This window comes from Alligator mississippiensis, chromosome 8 (assembly GCF_030867095.1).
Source record: "Alligator mississippiensis isolate rAllMis1 chromosome 8, rAllMis1, whole genome shotgun sequence".
In the NCBI taxonomy this organism is placed as follows: Eukaryota; Metazoa; Chordata; order Crocodylia; family Alligatoridae; genus Alligator; species Alligator mississippiensis.
In genome coordinates this window covers 80,458,296-80,470,134 of record NC_081831.1, presented here as the reverse complement: position 1 = coordinate 80,470,134, position 11,839 = coordinate 80,458,296, and the positions used below count along the sequence as shown (strand labels likewise).

At 44.6% G+C, this 11,839-nt stretch overlaps 1 protein-coding gene across 1 annotated transcript in view; it reads left to right on the top strand.

The window, feature by feature from the left end:
* Window positions 1-8,113: 8,113 nt before the first annotated feature.
* Window positions 8,114-11,839, top strand: part of PHF6 (PHD finger protein 6) — a 33,712-nt gene continuing 29,986 nt past the window's right edge. Inside the window, exon 1 of the mRNA XM_006268196.4 lies at window positions 8,114-8,248. The gene's annotated coding sequence lies outside the window, so the exon portion shown is untranslated. The remainder of the gene's footprint in view (window positions 8,249-11,839) is intronic.

Below are 11,839 nucleotides of genomic sequence, written 5' to 3'. Positions count from 1 at the left end.
AGAGCTTGGGTTGAGTCCCAGGATCGAGGGTCTGCTGTTTGATTGGTAGAGCCCGCCCACCAATCTGGAGGCAGCACAAGGGACGCAATGCCCCGCCCTTTTATGAAGGGAGGGAGCAAGAAGCAGCTGGACCTGAATCGGAACTGCGCTGGCCAGGTCTGGGAAACTTGGGGGGGTGGTGCCCCTGAAGAGTATAAAAGGGGAGCGTGCTTGGCACGCTGGGGAGAGGCAACGAGGGACGGTGAGGAGAGAGGAGCTCCAGAGAGTGCAGTCCCGCATGAGCTTCAGCAGCGTGCGAATCGGCGCAGTGCAGCTCTGCCTTTAACTAAAAGAGCCCTGGTGCCCAAAGCAGGGCCCGGGAAAGGGAGGACCCCCGGTGTGAGACCAGGGAACCACAGCCTGCAAGGGTTTGGCTCCTGTGAGAGAGAGAGAGCCCTGGGCTGCCCGGTGCGGGTGCCAGACCATTGAGGAGCAGCAGCACTCTGGACCACGCAGCCTGAACTGCAGTCACAGGATCAAGTCATAAAATCTTGCTACTGCTAAGCCAAATTCTACTGAATAGAGAAAATGACACTGGAGTCAACGGAGCTGTATGTGTTTGTATTTGACACATTGTGTAAAATGGCATGCAAAAATATATATTGTTGTCCTCTTATACTGAATTGATAGTGCATTGAAATAGTGTCTTGCTATATGTACTAGCATATAACACACACATTTATGTACTGTAGCGCCTTTAATACTAAAGCACTGCTGTATCAGAGTGTTGTCTATGGCTGTCCTCACTAGGAAAAAAAATGTTCTCTTCAAAGTATCAGCTCTGAAAAGGATGAAGGGATGAAAATGAACAAACAACTCCAAACAAGGACCTACCACAATGCTGTGCAGAAAGAGCTAATGAGATCCATGGATGTTTAAACAGCAGAATAATGCAAAGGGAGGTAGTGATTTTACCTCTACATGAGTAGTACTGATGACACTACTAGAACACTGCATATAGTTCTGGTGTCTCCATTTTTAAAAGGATGTTGACAAATTTCAGAATGGCATAGAAGAGACCTGCCAGAACAGACTTTCAGACATCAACATGGAACCGGTTTCTGAGTAGAATAAAAAGAACTCGGGCATTGCCTTCACAAAGAAGAAGCTATGTTCTAACTAGCGGCAGGACAACGCAGTGTGTACTTTTCACACAAGTTAGCTGGTAAACTAAAGTTTCTAGGCAAACTTAAATCTTGCCCCAACCTCCCGACTCAGGAAAACATGAAAATATCTGTCTTGGGACTTGCCCTCTACATAGTTACCTGGAAATAGCAAACTCAAAGTAAAAGATTTACCTTTTTTTTTGTAATGAGGATGAGGCCTGAAACTCTACTGTCGGTGTTTGTCCTGTTCAGATGCAGTTTTAATTTTAGATTTTAGAGTCTATTTTTTTAAATATGTATTGCCTGCCTAAAACAAAATGTGGGAACTTTTGCGTCTGTAATTAAAAAAAAATCCTTTGTAACTTTTATACTGCAAAAATTGGATTATTTCTTACATCTTGGTGGAAAACTATTTTAAAACTCCAGTGTGAACTGCCTTTGTACATTAAGCTTCATTAAAGAAGTGCTATTAAAACATCTCTCCCATTTTAAGTTAGATCCAAGGCTCATTGGAATCCCCCCGTTGAGCATTGGACAAGGTTTTTGGTGTCCAAATTTGTTAAAAAACGGATTCTTTAGTCTACATTATTTGGTTCAGTGCCATTCTTAATCATACCTCAATTCTGATCAAGTTAAATGACAGGCCAAGTCTTGACCACTGTTGAAGATGGCTTGGATATACCATCCAAAAACAAAGGATGTAAGAGGGGATTTAGTGAGGACCAAGGACGCTGGTTATGGGGTGCAACGTTGGCAGCTCCCAGCATGGAGGAGACAATTTGGCAGATTTAATGGATTTGTTTTGTTTTTTTTTAATTTTGATTTCCCCTTGTGAATAAAGCCAAAGACCAGAAAAGGAGTAGAGTTGACCCACTACAACTTTTGTGGTCAGTGTTTGAAACAAGTTGAAAGAATACAATTGCTGATAAAGTTTTATTCCAATTAAGTAAGATCTATCATTGTCACTGTTTCAGGGTCATTCCGCTTCTTTAAGAATATCGTTTAATAGCACTCTTTAGTATATTCATACAGAATTTGTGTAACAGGCTTATCTTTAATCAACCATTGCGCTAAGGAAAATAAATGAGGTTTTCTTTTCCATCATTTTAACAAAAAATTACTAGTGCACACTGGATTCACTGTAACATGTACTCTTCTACAGCTGGGCTTTAGAAAATCCAAAAAAAACTGATCATGTCTTTGATGGAAGATGAATGTTGTTTATCTAAGTCTATGGTCTGTAAAGCAACTGGATTAATTCTATGCCTCTGAGCAAATGACAAGCTCTACTTTGTAATTTAAGTTCTTTTAGATTCTTGATTATGACATTTGTTCTTCTGCTGAAATGGGAGAAAGTAAATAATTGAGTTTGTGGGTGATGAGCTTGCCAAATAGCAGGCAGTGAGAAAAGTTCTATAAGCCCCTGTAGTTGATAATGCTCACTGGGCTTCCTGCCAATCGTCACAATATTTTAACATAAAGTTAGAATCTCCTTGTGTTGTCATGTAGTCATTGCAATCAGTTAGCTAGCCAGTCTGACAGGCTTTGCATTTATAAAAAAAAGGCACTTATAAACATTTCTTCACATAACCACTGCTCCCAACATCTCTGGCTGCAAAAATTCAAATGACAAAATATTAAACCAGCTGGATGTGTTATTTCCTAAAATCATTAATTCATCTTCCTTACTGAGCTTCTCCATGAAAGACAGAATTCAATACTCAGGTAAGGTCTGAGTGTCCCAAGAGGGCTCTTAAATGGTGAACAATAAGAAAGTAAAGCTAGTGAGTGTGTTAATTCCATGTTCTTTTAGAGAGAAAACAACATGGGCATTTGGAAAATAAAAATAATATGGGACCAAATATCAGTTGTAGATTTGCATGAAAAATGTCCTTTCTATCTTTGTGTCTTGCTTTTGTACTGCAGCAAAAAATTCAGTAAGCTCCACACAGCACCACTTTTCTACTTAGCCCAAGGCTGCCTGGGTTATATAACATGGCGTGGATTTGTGCAGGACCTGATGCACATTATAACAACAAGCACGTCTGTTTTATGCATTTTTAAACTTTTACCCTTTAAAACTTTCTTCAAACCTTCCAGAATGTGCCAGGAGATGACAAAAATAATCCCAACTAAAAACTATGCTGAGGCCAGTCTGTGAGGAAAGCGCAATCAATGAACAATTCCCTTTCCCAGCCACAAAATGTCATTAGTTTTGTGTTGTTCAATAGTCGATACTCAACCAATGAGCTGAACAAAGAGACATTGAAGATCAGCAAAACAATGTCACGAGCAAAGGAAAACTCACTACTCTGAAAATACAATTTGAGTGGTGTACGGAGCCCTTGAAAGGGAGAATTTCGATATGCGTAGTATCTCACGTTACTGGGTAGAGAGAGAGGTAGGTAAGTAGCTGTGTTAGTCTGAAGCCAGGATTATTCATAGCATCTGCAGAAGTATGCTGTCGGCTACAAAAGCTTATGCCAGTGGCTCTCAACATTTTTACACTTGAGGAACCACGGGATAGACTCAAGGTCCCCCTCAGATAATGCCAGCTCTTAGCTTCTATTCCTTTTGACTACAGAAAAATAACAGAGTATCTCTTCTGATGCAAAGAATTCAGGCCACAGCTGTTTGAAAACTCTGGGTTTATCTTGCAAAGCATGTTATCATGTGAAACCTAACAGTGCTAACATGGTGTGGCAACCTACGGCACCCCTACAAGGATTTCAAGGCACTCCAGGGTGCAGTGGCCTCCTGGTTGAGAATCACTGGCTTATGCCTTTTTGAACAAGCTAGTCCGAAGTGCCATTCTGCTGTGCCTTTGCTACAAAGGGAATACTTATGGATACACAGGCTGAAGTGCTAAGATTGCACCAGTACATTTATTTCAACAGGAGTGTTAAACTTCTGCTTGACATGCTGTAACAATAGCAGTAGATGAACCAGTCATGAAATCTGCACAGTTAATTTTTCATATTGGTTTGATGTGCACACAATAATAAGATACTGAAAGGACTACCCTTCACATTTTGAAGGGGTTGTCACAGGATCATAGGAAAGTAGGGGTGGCAGCGTCCTCTGGGCTAGGGACAGACATTACACACAAACCGGTTTAAGTGATCAGAAGCTGGTTTAAATCTGTAACAGAACATATGTTCAGTTCACATAAACCAGTTTCAAAATGTGTGAAACTGGTTTGAGATAAACCTGGTTGAATGTAGTATCAGACTTAACTGATTTGGGTCAAACCGGTTTATGCAATGTCTGTCCCAGATCACTTCCTGGTTTAAGTTAAATCAGGGTCCTCTAGCATCCCAGATGCTTTGCAGCCCTGGGTTGAACTGGGCTAGGCTGTACCGTCTGCTCCAAAGACCAGGCTGGCCCCATACCTCTCCTCCCTAGCTAGAGCTCTGGGGGAGCCTGCAGGCAGAGCAGGGTCTGCCTGGCTTTCCTCGCTGCTTGCTGCTCAAGCAGGGATTCCTCCCTCCCTCCCATCTCCCATAGCATGGACCTCAGCCCCATGGACCCTGGGCATGTGGTATGCTAGCTAATGCTGAGAGGTGTATGTGTGTATGTCTCCAATTTCACTGGGACAGGCAGACAGAACAGTGTTGGTTTAGGGCTTTTTGGAGCTAATCAACAGGTCAGCTGGTAATATCCCTCCTTGGAAAAAGCTGTTTAAGAAGAGCTTGAACTAATGAGAGAGGCTTTTGTTTTGCTGATGGGCTGATAAACACTGTGGTTTTACCAGCTCCCCTGCTGATTTGCAGCCCTGTCATGTTTGCAGACAGGGAGAGGGAGATTGAAAAGCTCCGTATCATCAACAGATGCATGCACTGCACACCCCTGCCTTGCCAAAGAGTGCTAGCCCGGATCTGGGGTCTGGCAACACTCCCAACCCTTGAGCAGCGAGCAGGGGGAAAAGCCTGAGACGGTGCAGACAGCGTTGGGGTTTAAACCCCACCTTAATCAGAGCCTCCTGCCCGGGCCTGGCCACACACCCCCTCCTCCCAGCTCAGCAATGTAGAAGGGAAGGGAGGGCTGCTCTAGCACCCCTCAGCTTCTAGCCTAAGCCACTGCAGGCATGTACCTGGATTTCTGGAATGAAAGGGGAATGTCTATCCACCTCCATATCGGTTCAAGTTTTGCAGGTTAGACTAACCTGGAAAAACTGAATCAATTCAGGCTCAGGCTTTTTGAATGTCTGTCCCTAGCCCTAGAGATGAGTTTGTCCAGCCCCCTGCTCAAAGCAGGATTTATCCCGGAGTAAACCATCTCAGCCAAGTGTCTGTCCAACCTGTTCTTGAAAATTTCCAGGGATGGAGATGTCACAGCTTCTCTAAGTAGCCTGTCCCAGTGCTGAACCAACCTCAGAGTCAGAAAGTTCTTCCTAATCTCTCACCTAAATTTCCTCTGTTGAAGCTTGAGGCCATTACTGCTAGTTCTGTTCCCTATGACCACAGAGAAAAGTCCATCTCCGTCCTCCCTGTAATTTCCCTTCAGGTATTTGAAGACCGCTAATATAAATGCTCCCTCAGTCTTCTCTTCTTCAGACTAAATAACCCTTACTCTTTCAGCCTTTCCTCAGACATCTTGCCTCCCAGGTCCCTAATCATTTTTGTTGTCCCCCACTGGACCCTTTCCAAACTGTCCACATCCTTCCTGAAGTGTGGGGTCCAAAACTGGACACAGAACTCCAGGTGAGCCTCACTCTTTTGTCTCACTCTTTTCTTGCAGAAATGTATGCCCTCCTGGGATCTATCTCACACATTACTTTTCATTTACTAATTAAGGTAAAAATGGTTAACAGCATATACCACCTAGAAGGCCATGGCTCCATGAGGGATGCTTTGCTGGTATAGGAACACCAATATTCTAGACTGGCAAAGCACTCTAAGTATGGGTGCAGCTGTCCTGGCACAGCTGTTTTGTTCCGATATAATGGAATGGGTCTCACAAATGGAAAAAGCCATGCCATAAAAGTGGAGTTTTGTCACTATAAGTCTGTAGCTAGTGCAGTTTTGTCTGTCACAAATCACACCTCTTCAGACTCCTGATGGATGGAGGTTTGCCTGTCAATGGCAAAGCCATAGCCAGTTACCATTCCTAAATATGCCAACACAGTTATCATTGTTGGTCAGGGTGGCTTTGATTTAAATCACTGATCAGGAAGCCTCAATTTAATTGTTGTTTTCTACAAAAAAGTGCATTCTTGTTATTTGATATCCTTTATTAATTTAACTTATTGAAACTTTGCACTTTTAGAGAAAGGTAAGGGCTTGACTGTGGACACAAACTTACAGAGAGACAAGAGGGCTGATGGGTGGGTAAGCAGGTCTGTTCTCTCTCATCCCCATACACTGCTGTTAACAAGGATATTATCTCTGGATACACACATCCACAGTTTGAGAACTAAAACTAAGCATCACAGAGGTTCTTAGTGAGATCTTTGAGACTGAGTGCTGATTCCCATTGGGTAGTGTGGTTTCCTTTAATCTTTATTAATCTACTAGCCAATTGCCTGTCAAGAATGACTGGTGCGGGGTGGTGGCTGGGGATAGAGGTCTGCGTCCAGCTCTGGCCCCCTCCACCTTTGGGGCCAGGCCTGCTTCCCCTCTCCCTCACTGCCACTTTGGGGCCAGGCCGGGCCACCCCTCACCGTCTGCTAGCCCCACCCCCACCCATTCACTCTGTCACTACTGCCTGCACCGCCCCCCCATTCAGCCAATCAGTGTGCGAATAAAGCGTTATGGACAGACAGACTAAGTCACTACGGCTTTTGGAGGAGCCTCTGGGAACTGCATAAGATTGGGCCCAAAATATAGTCCATGGCCTGTTGTGACCCATTTATAAAACTTCTCAAAACATGACATGAATATATTGTATGAAATAGTATATAATTAGAAGTTATAATCCCTGCCCCATGATGATATCTTTGAGCTTTAACGTATCTTAAATTAAAACGATCTTTATACAGATTTGTTTTTAAAAAAGCATAACAAAAAAAAGAATAAAAAAAAATCTGATTTAAATAAGAAAGCAATTTTTTTTAAATTGTTTTATCCACCTTGTTGTTGGTGTCGTTCACCCTGTGGCCGTTCATAACGACCGGCTGTTTTCTTTAATGACGCCGGTGGATGCCATGCAGCTGGCGTGGCATCGGAGAGAATAATCTGGGAAGCTCCCTTCACTGGAAACCAGGGGACAGCGAGGCGGTAAAATAAAAAGGAGTTCAGGCAGGGCCCACAGCATCTTCACGGACCCAAAACGGCGCCGAAGGGACCCCGCCATGGGGGAAATCTAGGACTGGGGTGCTGCCGGGTGGCCCGAGGAAAAAAACCCGGCAGGGCGTAACGATGCAGAGACTCCAGCCAGTTGGGATCCTTTGGCTCGGCGTGACTGTCACAAGCGTGAGCAGGATCGAACCCCAGCCCCGGCTCTTTTCCAAGGCGTGATTTGAGCTGTGTTTCGGGATGCCGCAGGGACGCAACTGCATGCGGCACAACGGGACGCCGCCGCCTCCTGCTGCCTGGCAGCGTGGGGGTCCCAGTGGTCACCACGTGCAAGAGGGTGTGCAATGGAGCAGGGCCACTCGGCACCAGACACGGGCAACTGACCAAAGGCGACACTGCCCAGCGCGCAGGAGGGCTGCTGAAAGGAGCCGAGGGGACACCAGTCAGGTCAACACCCTGACTAAACTAATGACAAGTCTTGTCTTGGCCCACCACCATCTCCTCAGGGCCACCTCACTTCTGCGCATGCGCCAGTTGCGAGCGCCAAAAAAAGGCGGGAAACTGCGCATGCGCCAGCGCCTCGCCTACTTCCCCAATTCATCCTTGGACGCATGCGCCAGCCAGCCGCGCATGCGCAAGTGCTTCCCCCTCCCACCCCTGCGCCCAGCGGCCCGGCCGGCACGTGTGCGCGTGTGCAGAAGCGTCGGCCTCAGCCAATCAGGCGCCGCCCGTGACGTCGCGACGTGCGTGCGTGCGTCTGTGCGTGCGTGCGTGCGCTCGGCGGCGGCGGCGCAGCGTCCCCTGCCCCGAATGAAAGGGAAGGTCCCGGGCAGCGAGCGGCGGTGAGCGGCAGCGGCTTCACCCCGGGTGAGTGCGCGGGGCGCCCTGCCCGGCCGGGCCCCTCGCAGCGACCCCCCCGCCTCGTCTGGTCGCGGGTGGTGGGGGCCTTTCGGCCGAGGGGGCGGGGTGCATACACCCCCCTGTGCGATGGGGTGTTCCTCGGTGGGGTGCGGGGTCGTAACCCGCCCCCGCGCCTGGGCACCCACCGAGAGTCTCGGGTCAAACGTGGGGTCAGCCGGTGCCGAAAATACAGGGACGTGTCTGCATGCCCGCACGCGAGTACCCCAGACGGGTCGTCGTTCTGGGAACCGGTCTGTAAGTGTGCGCAGGTTAATGACAGATGTAGACGCGGGTACGTGCATAGAGGTATAGATGCTATATCTATCTACCTATACCTATGTATCTATATAGGTAAATAAATACATCTATAGCTATATACGTAGAGAGACACGCGTATGGATACACACACGTTCAAGAAGTCACATTCGGGTGGGAAGGGCCCCCAGGAGGTCCCGTCTAGTGCGACCCGCCCCCCCTGCTCAAAGCAGGACCAGCCTCAACGACATCCAAGGCTTTGTCTGTCTGGGTTTTCAATACCTCCGAGGATGGAGATCCCACCACTTCCCTGGGTTACTTGTTCCAGTGCTTTACTAGCCTCTTCATGAGACAGCTTTGTCTAATATCCAACCTCAACTTCCTTCGCTGCAGCTGGAGCCCATTGCGCCTTGTCCTGTACGTGTACACACACCCACACCCCCTTGCTTTATGCTGTACACAGATTCCTAGAAAACGGCACATAGCTTGAATGCGCATAAAGGGAACCCACTTTACAGTGTAACAAACAGGGATACGTTCCAAGACCTCGACTGTCCGGACCCCCAGACTCATTTCTACCACTTTTACAAGACGGTTTTGGTACTTGCCGGCAGTAGACGGTACGCTCACGCACGGGGTGGGGGTGAGTGTTTAGTTGGTGTGAAGAGAGGGTGGTGATGGACCAGGGAGCGGGGTAGGAGATGAGGGAGTGGGATGTTTAGAAGCCATAATGGGGATGGCAACTGCAGAAACACGCGTCGCAGACAACGAGCGAGGAGCACAGATCCACACCGGAGACTCTGTTTTGGTGTATATCACTCCCACAATGCACCGCAGAAAGCAGGTGACTGCGGCTCCCAGCACACCGATCGCATCAGAGTGAATTTACCTCGCGTATAATGTATTTTTGGTATAAAAAGAGTCATCAGATATGAGCGAATTTGCACATACAGAACCTGCATAAGGTGAGGGAAGCCTGTATAAGCACATATACACATGCATATGGATAGATAGAGATACAAATACGCATGCAAATGGACACACACACACACTTACATAAAGGTGCATATGTATGTGTGTGTGCCTACACATGCATATGTATGCATGCATGTGTATTTGCCTAAATATTTCATACTGCTTTTTGTGTCAGAGTATCCAAAAAGCACTTTGCTAACAAGTCTCCTATAATAAAAACTTCTGCGCCCATGTTTCCTTTGGCTTTTCCCAGACATCTCAACATAACATGCGTGTTACGTTGCCTGGGACCTTTCCTTTGACATTAACATAAGTGTTAAAAAATAAACGTTCCGAATAATCCTTTATTTACAAGGGTGCTGCTACACATGCAAAGTGGGTTTACAGTAAACTTGATTTTGGAAAGTTTAGCAAATAAATGGTAAGCCCGTATTCTGTATAAGAAATGGCGAGCCGAGGCCTGAGGCTGGTAAGCAAATGAGGTATAAGGGGAAGCTCTTGAGCTTCTCTTAGCAGTGGTATAAGTGGCATCCTGGTTACTTTCCCTTCTTTAGTGCTGAATAATGTCTGTGAAGAGCCTTCCTTCCCCTTTGCCTGTGAGAGATTGAGCTCGCACATTCCCCTTGCAGTTCGAATCTGCCCTCGAGCACTGTGCTGCATGCAACTCTTGTTAAAATCAAGACGTTGAGAAGGCAAGCATCATCTTGAATATCTTAACATGCATTAAGGAAACTCTTCATATGAACAACACAATGGTGATAATTATAAAAGGAATTTTCTTCTGTAATTGAGAATCTTTTATGACCTGTTTCACTTTGTGAGATTTTTAGTGTGGAGTTAGGCACTCCTTTAGATAGGACCTTATATCTTGATGGAGCATTATCAGTACATCTGGGTAAAATGCATCTGTGTCTTATAATCTAGGTTGCTTGCACAAGTAAAGATAATGCATAATGTCTGCTGCCATCAAGGTTTCTGTGATATACCTTTGTTTTTAGAGTTTATTACCTAGCAATAAGACTTGTTTCTTTAAAATTTGGAAAGTAAGGTAGCAATTCAAGAATGTGTAACGCCCCCCCGCCCTTTTAAAAATCTGTTTAATAGCTCTAAAAGGGGTGGAAAGAATATTTAACTGGTTTTGAATTGAGCCTGTTTTGTGTGTTCACATGAAGACTGGGTTGATGCTGAGGTAGTAATTTGATTAGCTGCTCTTAAACTATTTTCAACAAAAAATATAAATGGCAACATTTTGCCTTCAGGATTCTGTATCTGAAATATGGATAGAAAAGTGATTGTTTAAAAAAATGTAAATTAACACAGAAACAGGTTTCTGGCAAAGCAATTAGAAATACCTCTTTTGTGTAAGTTTTTATTAGAAATTTGAAACCCAGGATGGGTTGTGCTGTGAATTTATAGCCCAAAAGAGTTTATACTATGAAAAATGTACTATTACACATAAGGGATGAGCAGGTTTAAGTTAATACCAGTATTACAGATAAAATGGTTGTGTAGTGGTTTCTGAAACAAATACTTTACAGCTTGCAAAAGAAATGAAATAACGTTAACACGTAGGTAAACTGAAGACACAAAAACAAAGAGCTCAGATCTATAAATAGCACTTTTGGGTTTCCTTTAAAAAGGCTGCAGGAATAAGTCTCACACTGATAAAAATGCATGTTACTTTTCTGATGTATACTTTTGCTTTTTTGCTGTGCTTGCAAGTTAAAAATATTCAAAAGTGTCAAATTGTTCTTAATTGAATAATCATGGCAAAATGCATTTTTTGCCAGTGACTTGAATCTCTTTATTGTTATGTCAACAGAGGCCTGGATAAATAAGAATGTTATCCACAATTTTTCATTTTAGCTTTAGGGGTTTTTTTATTTTTAAACTAGTGGTATACAGTTACTTCAGGGTATGAGACCATATACACAGTGGTACTCATCCTGATACAACTATGCCCTCTGTTATATATGTTACGTACTCATCCTGATACAACAAATGCCCTGTCCAGCTGAAGGCCAACTGCCTCCAGTCACCTAGGAAAAAGGTAAATCTTTTGTAATCTTGTTTCCTGGAAGTTATTGCACATATCATTTAATAATTTTAAAATAAAATAAGCAGCCATTTTAAACTCCCATGGTTGTTATGAATTATTCAATTTTTTTCAAAATTTTAGTTTGTCAGTCAGACTAATCTTAAAGGAAATTCTTTTGCTAGAAAAGCTAAGCCTGTTTGGCACACTTAAAAAATTTTTTTCTCTGTAGTTATGGGTGTAAGAATCTTATTTAAACCAGCAGGTTTTGTACAGGCACATTAATGGGCAGA